The following is a 10,497-nucleotide window of genomic DNA, read 5'->3' as shown; positions in this document are numbered from 1 at the left end:
GAAGTATTTCAGGACCTCTTCGAAATGGTCAGCCCTTCTGGACTCTGGTCTGTGAGCCGTGGGATCTGTCTGCAGAGGAAAGTCACCGGGGAGACGGTCATCCTGGCTTCTCCTCTCTCAGCATAAGCAGCCACCGTTTGGCCATTCAGCCCTTTGTTCACCTCCAGTGCCTGGGTCTGTGCATGCTTCCACCCTAGGGTGGAAGAGATGGCTACGAAGGTGCCCAACTGAACAAGCCCTTGGAAAAACGAGCCAAAGGCACAAAGGAGGCAGAATAGATCACCGTCCCTCTTCTCTCTCTTCCTCTGTTTCTCTCTCTACCTTTAAAATGCTGACATTGCCACAGTGCTCAAGGTTAATGTTGCTGATTTTTAAGTATAATCAATTTATTCAGTGATGTTTACTAAGCACCTACAAGATATTATCAAGCAAAACGTAACACTTCTTTGTGTCTGCCTCCCATCTTGCTGCTTTCCTGGGACAGGTCGGTGTATATATCTTCCTACCTTTTTCTGAGCTGCCAAAGACCCAAGCAAGTCAACAAATGCTTCTCAAGCTTTTCTCTTTGTTCACCACGAGCTTGCCTAAAGAAGGACATAACAGCATCCGAGCTCTTGAGACACTTCGCCTTTTGTGATGAGATAAAATATGCCCTTACGTCGTCTCGATCAAGTGCCAGGCACAGAATTCGAAGCATTGTCTACAAGCACTCAGTTAACCCTCCTGTGAGAGAGGCATTCTTATTCCTATTTATGGGTGCAGAAACCAAGGTTCAGAGAGATTGAGTAACTGGCCCAAAGTGGCACGACTGGGGAGAACAGAGCTGGATTCGAATCCCAGCAGGTGAGTGTCACAATCCACACGCATGACTCTCATGCAGCCTTTCAAGGGTGTCTCCACGACAGTGAGGAAGCCGTGCCGAGTGGCATAGACACAAACGCTGGTTTGCCCTGATGTCCACGAGGTTATGGGTTTAAAAAGCGAGAGACATGGTTCTTGGAAAAGAATTGCAGAAAGAGCCGGGTTGAGCGGTTTCAAAGCTGATGGAAGACATTGTTCTCATGCAGAATGAAGAGGACAGCTTGGGGATCCGAAGAGAAAGTAAGAGATAGGATGGGAGCTTTGCCTGACTTTAGAGTAAGGAAAACAGCAAAGTTCCTCACTGCAAAATGACGGTAATAATAGTCCTTCCCTCCTGGTTTTGTGAGGATTAGAACAATGTCTCGCACGTAGCAAGCTCCGTGTAAGTGTTGACTATACTATTACTATTATTGTTCTTGGATGCACTTTTACTTCAGGACTGGCTAGCGTTGGGGAGAGGGGAGCCTGGCTTATATTATGGTGTCTTAGGTTAGTGACTGGAATACACTGAAAACCTTTGTTCCTGGCAAGGCAACACTATGCTCTCATTTCAAACCCCACTTATAAATTCTGCAATGGAAAAAACGGGGCTGGCCCTTAGGGAACTCACTGTAAGGGCCTGAGGCTTGGGCCACACTCTCACTAAATTCACTGGCAGAAGACCTTCGAGCCAGCCAGCCCCACCTGGAGGTGGAAGGCGATTAAATGGGTGATCTCACCCCGTCCCCTTTGACCAACAAGAGGGCCTGAGTCTGTGATCCTGTAAACAGACTCCAATGCATTGCAAACCATGGGCGTTTTTGTGGATTGTTCTTTGTTCCGAAAAAGCCAGAGCCGTCTTGAGAAGTCTGCAGAATGTTAGAGCTGTCACTTGCAAAGTAACGTAATTTCTGTCTGTTACCCAGCCGATCAGCAAAGCCAAGCAAGGTATATGTCTCCATGAGTCAGGGTTTATTTAATATTTGCAACCCTGGCAGCTTTTTGACTGATGAAAATGTTTTGCAAACAGAACCTGGGCCTGTTTTTCTCCATGCTCCTTCCCCCTGCCAAATGTCGAGTGAGCGGTTGGCAGAGGCCGTGCTAAGCTAGTAGGGCCGAGGAGATACTATCTCTGTCTCCTTGTAACACAAAACATTTATTTTGCAGGGAGGGAACACAAAATTGAAAGGGCTCCAAGATTTCTGGGAGCAAGAGGCTGGATCTTCCTTTAGCCGGACTGCCTGGTTTGTTGACTTTCTGCCTTTTGTCTCCCTATGGCAGGGCACAAGCCCTACCTGAGATATAGGCCATTAGGAAGGCAGTTCTAGAAGCACCAGACAGCCCCCCCACCCACCCAGGTCCCAGAAGTTAGGAAAACTGTCTAGGCGGCTGGGAGGATGACCAATGGGCAGCAGAAGAAATCAGCCATGACGGGGGCAAAACCAGGTTTGGTGACTGCTTTCCCCTTCTCGCCTTTGCCCTCCAGCTGTCAGGGGACCCAGAGCCCCCAGTGCAGGCCCAGCTCGGGGCCCACGGGTCACTTTGCTGAGGGGCCTCCTTTCCCTGCAGCTAGCCGAGGACGCCTGGAGATCTGCGACCACGGAGACAGTCTCGGGGCCAACTTCGCTCCCCTGCTGTTCTAGGCTCCGATGCTGCTTCAGTGGAAATCCTGCATCTTACCAGGCTTATGACCCGGGGCGTGTTCTTTCATTTCGGTGTCTGCAAATGAGGATCATAATCGTACCTCCCCCCTGGGCTGTGGGGACCGTTAGAACGAACGGTAAGCTCCATATAAGCGTGAGCTGTGCTGTTACTGTTACCGTCAGTGGTAAGGGAGGCGTCAAGTTCCCGCTTCACAGCCTAAGTCCGTGGTACCCGCTCTCGGCGGCTTCATTCGGCCCTCGGCCTGGGCCCTGGTGCCTCTCCCGGGCTCTGGTCTCATGAAGGAGCACCTTGCTCTTACCTCGGAGCTGGCTCTGTGTGGTCTCCGAAGCTCCTGGCTTTCATAGCCAGCTTCTTTGGTCCCGGGCCTTGCACGAGCCTCCCAGCACCAGGCCGTACCACTCAGTCTGTCTGTTCAGTTTTTACAAACACAATCTTTGTCCAAACGCTGCCTTCGGAGAAAAGAGAAATATCTCCGAGAGTTCATCCCGGGGCTGATTTATAACCACACTGCTACGCTCTTGCTCCAGAAAATGTGCCATCTCCTTATTCAGTTTTTCAGTAAACTCTGATTTATTGAGTGCTGTTTACATCCGAGTTTCTCAACGTGAGCACGATGGGATATTTTGGACTAGATAATTCTTTGGTGGGGTGGGCGGCTGGCCTGTGCCTTGTAGGACAGTAAGCACTAACCCTGGCCTCTCCCCACCAGATGCTAGTAACACTCCTCCAGTCTCTAGATATTGCCAAAGTTATCAGATTTAGCAAATAAAACTATAAAGTTTTTTTTTATCCATCAGCCTTACTCTGGGCAGTTCAGCCCGGGTGGAGAAGCCCTGGGTCAGATGGCACGCCCTGTGCTTTCACTCACATCCGCGCACCCACGGGATAACTGGCAGCGACCAGAGACCCAGGAAACTGGGTCTGGGAGAGGGAAATAGCTCAGCCGTGGTCCCCCCGATGCTGGAGTGATTCCAGTGTGCTCTCCAATGTATTCCAGCAGCTGAATGAGGCTCGACCCTTTTTAGCTTCTTGCATGTTTATGAGCATTGAGGAGCCCCACTCCCGACTCATTCTACCCCTTCCGCACTGATGCTCTGATAATCGGGACATTGATTGTACAAAGGGCCAAACTAGACACTGTCCTACAAACCTCTCCACCCCACACAGCTCTGAAAGCCTCTCTTGGGGAGAAGGCACAGGGAGGAGAGGAGGGTCCCTGCCTCCCATAGCTCTGCAGCCAAAGCCTGGAGAGACAAAAGGCAGCGCGGGGCTGCGGGGCTGCGGGCCATGATTATTTCCCTTGCTCTATCACCCAGCTCAATGGGGCATTCTGGATCCCTGCCCTCCAATACTCAGGGGCCTTATTAACAGACCTCAGCTGTTGTCCAAAGCCCTTACCTCACCCAAGAGGGCTCCATTTGCATGATAATGCCCTCTTTGGGGGAATTATTGCTTAATTAAAGAACAGCAATCACTTTAATTAGCATGTCTCCTTGCTCCCTAGTACTTTCGTGGATTCACATGAGCTCCTCATTAGGTACTGGCACTTGGACAAATCTGGGGCTTCTGGCGGCGCAAGGAGGCTCCCAGGGCAGGCGGCCCCAGCCAGGACCTCAGAGCCGGGGAGGCCCAGCCCTGCCAAGAGCACAACCCAGGCTTTGTGAGGAGAACGGCAGACAGGGCCCGGGCCAGCACGCCTCGGCCCGAGAGCCGGTGGGCAGGGGAGGGCCAGGCCCTGGCTGGTGGCGTCTGCAGGCTCCTGTACCTCCGTTTATCCCCTGGAGCTGGGCTTCTCTTCTCAGCTCAAACGCCCTTCACATCGAGCTGCTTGGCCCATCCTTCTCCTCCTGTGAGGGGTTCGAGGTTCTTTCTCCCACCTCGACCCATCTCTGTCTGTCTGTCTGTCTCTGTCTCTCACACACGCAGACTCACGTTCATACCCACACCTGTTTTAATCTCAGTGCATCTCCGATTCATCACGCCCAGTGTTGCAGTGCAGTTTTCTCTTTTACCTGGCAGTGTGTGGGGATAGCCCATGAAAACAAAGACAAGCAAGCAAGAAAAAACACCTGTCCTGGGGGCACCTGGGAGGCTCAAGTCGGTTAAGTTTCTGCCTTCAGATCAGGTCGAGATCTGGGGGTCCTGGGATGGAGTCCTCCCTCTGCCCTCCCCCTCCCCCTGCTTGTGCTCTTCCTCTCTCTTAAATAAATAAATAATATCTTAAAAAACCAAAACCAAAAACACACCTGTTCTGATCCAGAGATGGTCTCTTTGCCGGGCAAGATCACTACCTTTCCTTAGCTTCTTTTCCCTGAGATCTAGAAAGCTCTCCAGGGGACTGCTCTAGGCCCCTGAGTGGGATTTCCAGAAATATGGACCAATGTGGATTCTTATTGCCACAGCTCACCCTTTCCTGATTATTAATAAAACGGAAGTTATTTTGTAGGCAATGGACAACCACTTTCTACGTACTACAAGTAATGTCAGCCTAACTATACTTTGATATTTCTCTTGATCTTTTCTAGGAAATCTTTTTCCAGGATAAGGACAATAACATCCCCTCCAGAAAAAAAATGTCTTTTGCCTGGATGTCAGGGTACCAAAAATCAAATGACCTTTATCCTCCTTCCTACATCACACACGTTCTCTCCCCCACCCCGACTCCAAGGCCTGTCTCTATAATATTCTGTTGAGTGCAAGTAAAGGTGAAAGTACACATTTCAAAAGTGGTGAGGTAGAAACAGTCCTAGATTTGCACTCCAGAGATCTGTCTTCTGGTGTAAACTTAGCTCCACGGCGGAAACATCTTTCACCCAATTTTCTGGGACTCTAGAGACCAGAGTAAGAACAGGTGCAGAGCTACAGCCCCAGAGCGGGGCCAAAGCCAGCCTCTCATCAGTTCAGGACTGTCTCCTGCCACCGGCGTGCCGTGCGCACACCAAGCCGCTCTGGCCCCTCCATCACACCCCAGAGTGAGCAGCCCAGGGCTCCCCAACCTGCAGAGTCCCCGATTTTGCCTGTGTGGGAGGAAGAGGTGGCTTGGAGCTCTTTTGGGGAGCAGGACTGGAGAGAGATGGGGGACGGGCAGGGTGCCTGGGGAGAAGGGGACTCGCTGGCTCTCTCCCTCCAGGTCCTCCTGTGGAGAGAGTAACAACAAATCAGAGGTAAATCCACATCCTGGCAGGAAGCTGAGCCTGAAACTCGATGAAGCCACAGCGGTTCAAAGGGAGAGTGACACCCAAACAAGAGAGCAGCTCTTAATCCCCCACAGAAAGATGGGAATGGAGAGCTCAGGCCCAGGGGGCAGACCGCCCCTTTGTTTCACCGGGATTGAAAACACAGCCCTATTGAGAGGCTGGGACTTGGAGACACAGACCCCGAGGGGCAGTTGCCAAGTTGAAGGCAGCCCAAGGCTGCCAGCTTTCGCCTCTTTAGTTCGAGGCTTGGCAGTAATGAGACGAGGAGCCAGGACTTTTAACTGGCTAGGTCAAAAAGGTTTCCTTATTAGACAAACAGGGGGTGGGGGAGGCATTTGAGTCTCAGCTTGAAACCACTATCATCCAGGGAAGAGCCAGAGGACTGTTGGGCCGTCTCCTTCCACACCCAGCCCCTACCCCTGAGCCCCTGGGCCCCTCATCTCTGCCCAGCCCGTGGGCAGATGGGGCTACGGGAGGGAGGGGTCCCTCTCTCCTGGGTGGTGACAGAATGGCTCCTTGCGCAGCTGTGGGGCCCAGCCCCGGGCCCGAGGTCTGGGGCCCTACACCCTCCTGGGTGATCACTAAAGCTCTTTGTCAACCAGTGCTCTGCAGAGACCTCAGGCTTAGGAGGTAGAGCCCAGGGGCCAATGCGAGATGGGGAAGGGGACAGCCCAAGGGGAGCGAGGGGTGTCCCTCCTCCTCTCGCCCACATATCTCAACCAGAGCAACTTTTTTTTTTTTTAATTTACTTGATACATCTTTCACATAAGATTTCATTTGAAGAAGCAATCACAGAGCCTAGAGACGACGTTGGAGAGGGGAGATTCATGCACCCCTGTTCTCTGCAGAGTTGGCATCCCAATGTAATTCATTAAATGAATGCTCCCAGGACACCTTATTTGTAAGACCACTAGCTCCACAGAAGATTTGAGGCTGCTTACAAAGAGGTGTGTATAGGGGCGCTTCGGGGTGGCTTAGTTGGTGAAGCGTCTGACTCTCGATTTCAGCTATGGTCATGATCTCAGGGTCCTGAGATCAAGCCCCACGGAGGGCTCCATGCTCAATGGGGAGTCTGCTTGAGATTCTCTCTCAGCCTCTCACTCTGCCTCTGCCCCTCCCCCTGCTTGCGTGCACACGCTCTCTCTCAAATAAATAAATCTTAGAAAAGAGACAGAGAGATGTGTATTATAAAATAGAGGCAAATATAAATGGGAATAAGTTACCAGGACTGGAGAAAACATACGTGAAGTGAAACCACGACTAGGGAAGAGAAGCACGCATATGCGGGTGATAAAGTTCTATGTGTTTACTGTTACCAGACTCCAAATTGGCTTCTGAGCTTCCGGTAAGGCAGGGAAGGGGAGAGAGGGAGAGAGGGAGAGACAGAGACAGAGAGACGAGAGAGAATCTGGTATCTAATTCTCTTTACCAGAATGAAGGAAATACATCAACTTCTCAGGTAAGGCAAAATTCTTTTAGAAAAATTTTTATTTATTTTTATTTTTAAAAAATATCTTCCAAACATCTTTTTAAAAATTTTTTAAAGATTTTATTTATTTATCTGAGAGAGAGAGAAAGAGAGAGAATGAGCAGAGGAAGGGGCAGAGGGAGAATCAGACTCCACCACTGAGCAGGGGGCTGGACCCAGGCGCTCAATCTCAGATCCCTGGGATCATGACCTGAGCTGAAGACAGATGCTTAATGGACTGAGCCACCCAGGTGCCCCTTATTTTTATTTTTTAAAAGATTTTATCTATTTATTTGAGAGAGAGGGAGCACAGAGGGGGAGTGAGAGGGAGAAGCAGACTCCCCTGCTGAGCAGGGAGCCCGATGTGGGACTCCATCCCAGGATGCCAGGATCATGACCTGAGCCAAAGGCAGACACTTAACTGACTGAGCCACCCAGGTGCCCCTAGAAAAAATTTTAGAAGTTTCACACAATGAACTTCATATAGGAAGGGCTGAGTCACAGAATTGGGTCTTTAGCTGGCTTCCTATGGAAATAGACTCCTGTGGCTGATTCTGGGGATGGTCAATAAAAACCAAAGGCATTAATATGAAAATGCAAACGTAAAAACAGGTTGGCGAAGATACAAGATAAAACAGCCCAAAGAGTGGTCTGGTACTGCTTTAGTTTGCTGCTAGCATAGCCCATCCATTTTAGTTTGGGTTCCTGCAGAAACAGACCTCAAAAAAAAGATTCAAATGCAAGTCATTTGTTTGAGATATGATCCCAGTAAACATGGTAGGGGAGTGGGCAAGTGAGACAGAGAAGGAAAAGAAGCCCCCTCAAAGGTGTGTTATCAGGCTAGTTACTACTAAGAGAAATTAGAGCCTACCCTACCGGGGGGGTGCTAGGAGTATTAAGCAGTCTGAGTTATCCTACCTGAGGGGTGGGAGCTGGGGCATTTATACTCCCATCAGTCATTGGCTGAAGATGGCTCCTAGGGAGCAGTAATTCCCCGGCACCTCCAGCTGGCCATGCTCATCTGCAAAGCAGACCCCAGCAGGCGGAGAAAGCCCTCGGGAACGAGATGCAGGTGCTCGCCTGGGACCGTGGGCCAGTGTGCCCACAGGCAGAGTGCTGACAATATCTACTCCACTATCCTGCTTTGGTCACACCAGACTGGGGGACACATGGTGACACCATAATAGCAGTCCACGTTTTCCTGCTCTTGCTCAGATCTGCTAAGGCAGGACTTCTAGTTCTCTACAAAGTCTTCCCATAATTATTCCCAGGAGAATTCAGGGAGTGTCCCTCTGGTGCTCATAAACCAGCCCCGTCTGCTGGTCCACTGGGCATCTTCTGGGCACAGCTCCCCCTTCCGGGGACCGTTTGTAGTAAGTCTCAGGTCAGTGCCTTCTCTGCTGGGCCCTGGCAGCATCATGGGTCACCCTGGGCCTGTTCAGTATCAGGGCCTAATGAGGATATTGACACCCTTGCCCTTTGGAGTGAGATGGGGCTCTCAGAAGCCCTCAGAACACCACACCGTGTTCCCAACTGGAAAACAGAAAATGCCTTTCTCTCTACCTAACATCATCTTCTATTAGAGGTCCACTAAATCAATACAGTCTTATGTCCTGATATCAACGAAGATTTCAATTAAAACAACTCTTGATTGTTATATGAAGCTGTCCTTGTACTTTCTTCAGAGAAAAGGCAAGGAACAAACCCTAAAAATATTTTACACAAGATTATCCGTCCCTTCCAGCAAGTTATATTCAGAAATATTCTCTCTTCCCCTTCAACACCAAGTTTGTTTGTTTGTTTGTTTTTTGTAAGATTTTATTTATTTAGTTAAGAGAGCAAGAGCAGGAGCAGGGCTGGGGCAGAGGGAGAAGCAGACTCCCTACTGAACCAAATGTGGAGCTCAATCCCAGGACCCCAACTTCATGACCTGAGCTGAAGTCAGATGCCCAACCAACTGAGCCACTCGGGCACCTCTCAACACCACAGTTTGTCACTGGATCAAACCCGTTCCCCTCTCTTTTCCCTTGGGATTGTTTCCTGGAAGGCTCCTTGATCCTTCACGCAAATAGACTTCTCAAGGACTCGGTGCACTAGTTTGCCAAATTTGCTTAGACATGTCTCAAATTGCAATGGTAGATACAGGTGAGACCAGAACTAGGCCCCTTGCTTCAAAAAGATAGACATTTTGGGGTGCCTGGGTGGCTCAGTCGGTTAAGCGTCTGCCTTCAGCTCAGGGCGTGATCCTGGCGTTATGGGATCGAGCCCCACAGCGGGCTCCTCCGCTAGGAGCCTGTTTCTTCCTCTCCCACTCCCCCTGCTTGTGTTCCCTCGCTCGTTGGCTGTCTCTCTCTCTGTTAAATAAATAAATAAAATCTTAAAAAAAAAAAAGATAGACATTTTGAATTTTGGAGAAATGGGTAAATTCTATGTTCTTCAGAGAAGCTGTCATGAATGTCCCCTCGGGTGACCGCCAAATGCCAGATGGTTTAATATTATATTCCATAAAGAGACCCTGGAATGCTGATGTTCTTTGTTGATGAATGAGAATAGATCCGTATGCGTGGAAACCAGCAGATCAAGGAATCTCTTTGATCTTGTTTTGAAGGTATCTACCAGGACTCCCACCTGTATGGAGGGCTGTTCCAGCTCTGCGAGGAGGAAGGTTGAAGGGGGACCTGCAAGCAAAGACAGAGTTTTTCTAAGAAACCGATCCCATTTTGTCATAGACCATGAACAAGTGGTCAGTTAATTTCCCAACGTTCTACACTATAACGTGCTTTTCCAGCTTTCCCAAAGCATCTTTCATTGCAAAAGCCTCTGTACTGGAGTCCCTGTAGGTTCTAAGGCTGTGTAGGGAAGAAAAATGTCATCGAGCTGTGAAAATATTCGCTAGTGAATAGACCACTTATAAAATTGGCCTCCTGCTTGACCCCAGCGCTTATCTCTCTACCGCACCCTCCCACACACCCAACCTAGCATAGCATCTTCCCCTCTCAGGCTCTGCCTGGTGGGCTGAGTGTTAGAGGCGGTGTATGCCCAACAAAACAACGCAAGGACGATGGCAAAACGCATGCGCAGTGCAGGATTTCACGAAGTCCGCGAAGCAGGATCAGGTAAACTACGGAAACCACGCACAAAGCCCCTTTAAAACGAGAGATCGCTAATGATTGCAGAGAAAATCGGCAAAATTCTTGAGTGGCTAGGTGCTCTGAACGAGAATTTTTGAGTAACAAGAATTTAACTCCCTTGAGAACATGGATGGACCTTTGGAACATTTTTGTAAACGTAACCTACTCTATGGTCATGCTGTGAAAGTCAAAAGGG

General features: G+C 49.8%; 1 long non-coding RNA gene across 1 annotated transcript; it reads left to right on the top strand.

The window, feature by feature from the left end:
• The first annotated feature begins 2,212 nt into the window (after window positions 1–2,212).
• On the top strand, window positions 2,213–9,859 carry LOC103660645. The gene is made up of 3 exons (XR_567837.1): window positions 2,213–2,286; window positions 2,410–2,620; window positions 9,779–9,859. It is a non-coding gene; the product is annotated as an uncharacterized LOC103660645 (long non-coding RNA).
• Window positions 9,860–10,497: the final 638 nt, after the last annotated feature.

This window comes from Ursus maritimus, unplaced genomic scaffold (assembly GCF_017311325.1).
Source record: "Ursus maritimus isolate PB19 unplaced genomic scaffold, ASM1731132v1 scaffold_16, whole genome shotgun sequence".
NCBI classification, from domain to species: domain Eukaryota; kingdom Metazoa; phylum Chordata; class Mammalia; order Carnivora; family Ursidae; genus Ursus; species Ursus maritimus.
Note: the sequence above shows the minus strand (reverse complement) of the source record. Positions and strands in the feature narration are given on the sequence as shown.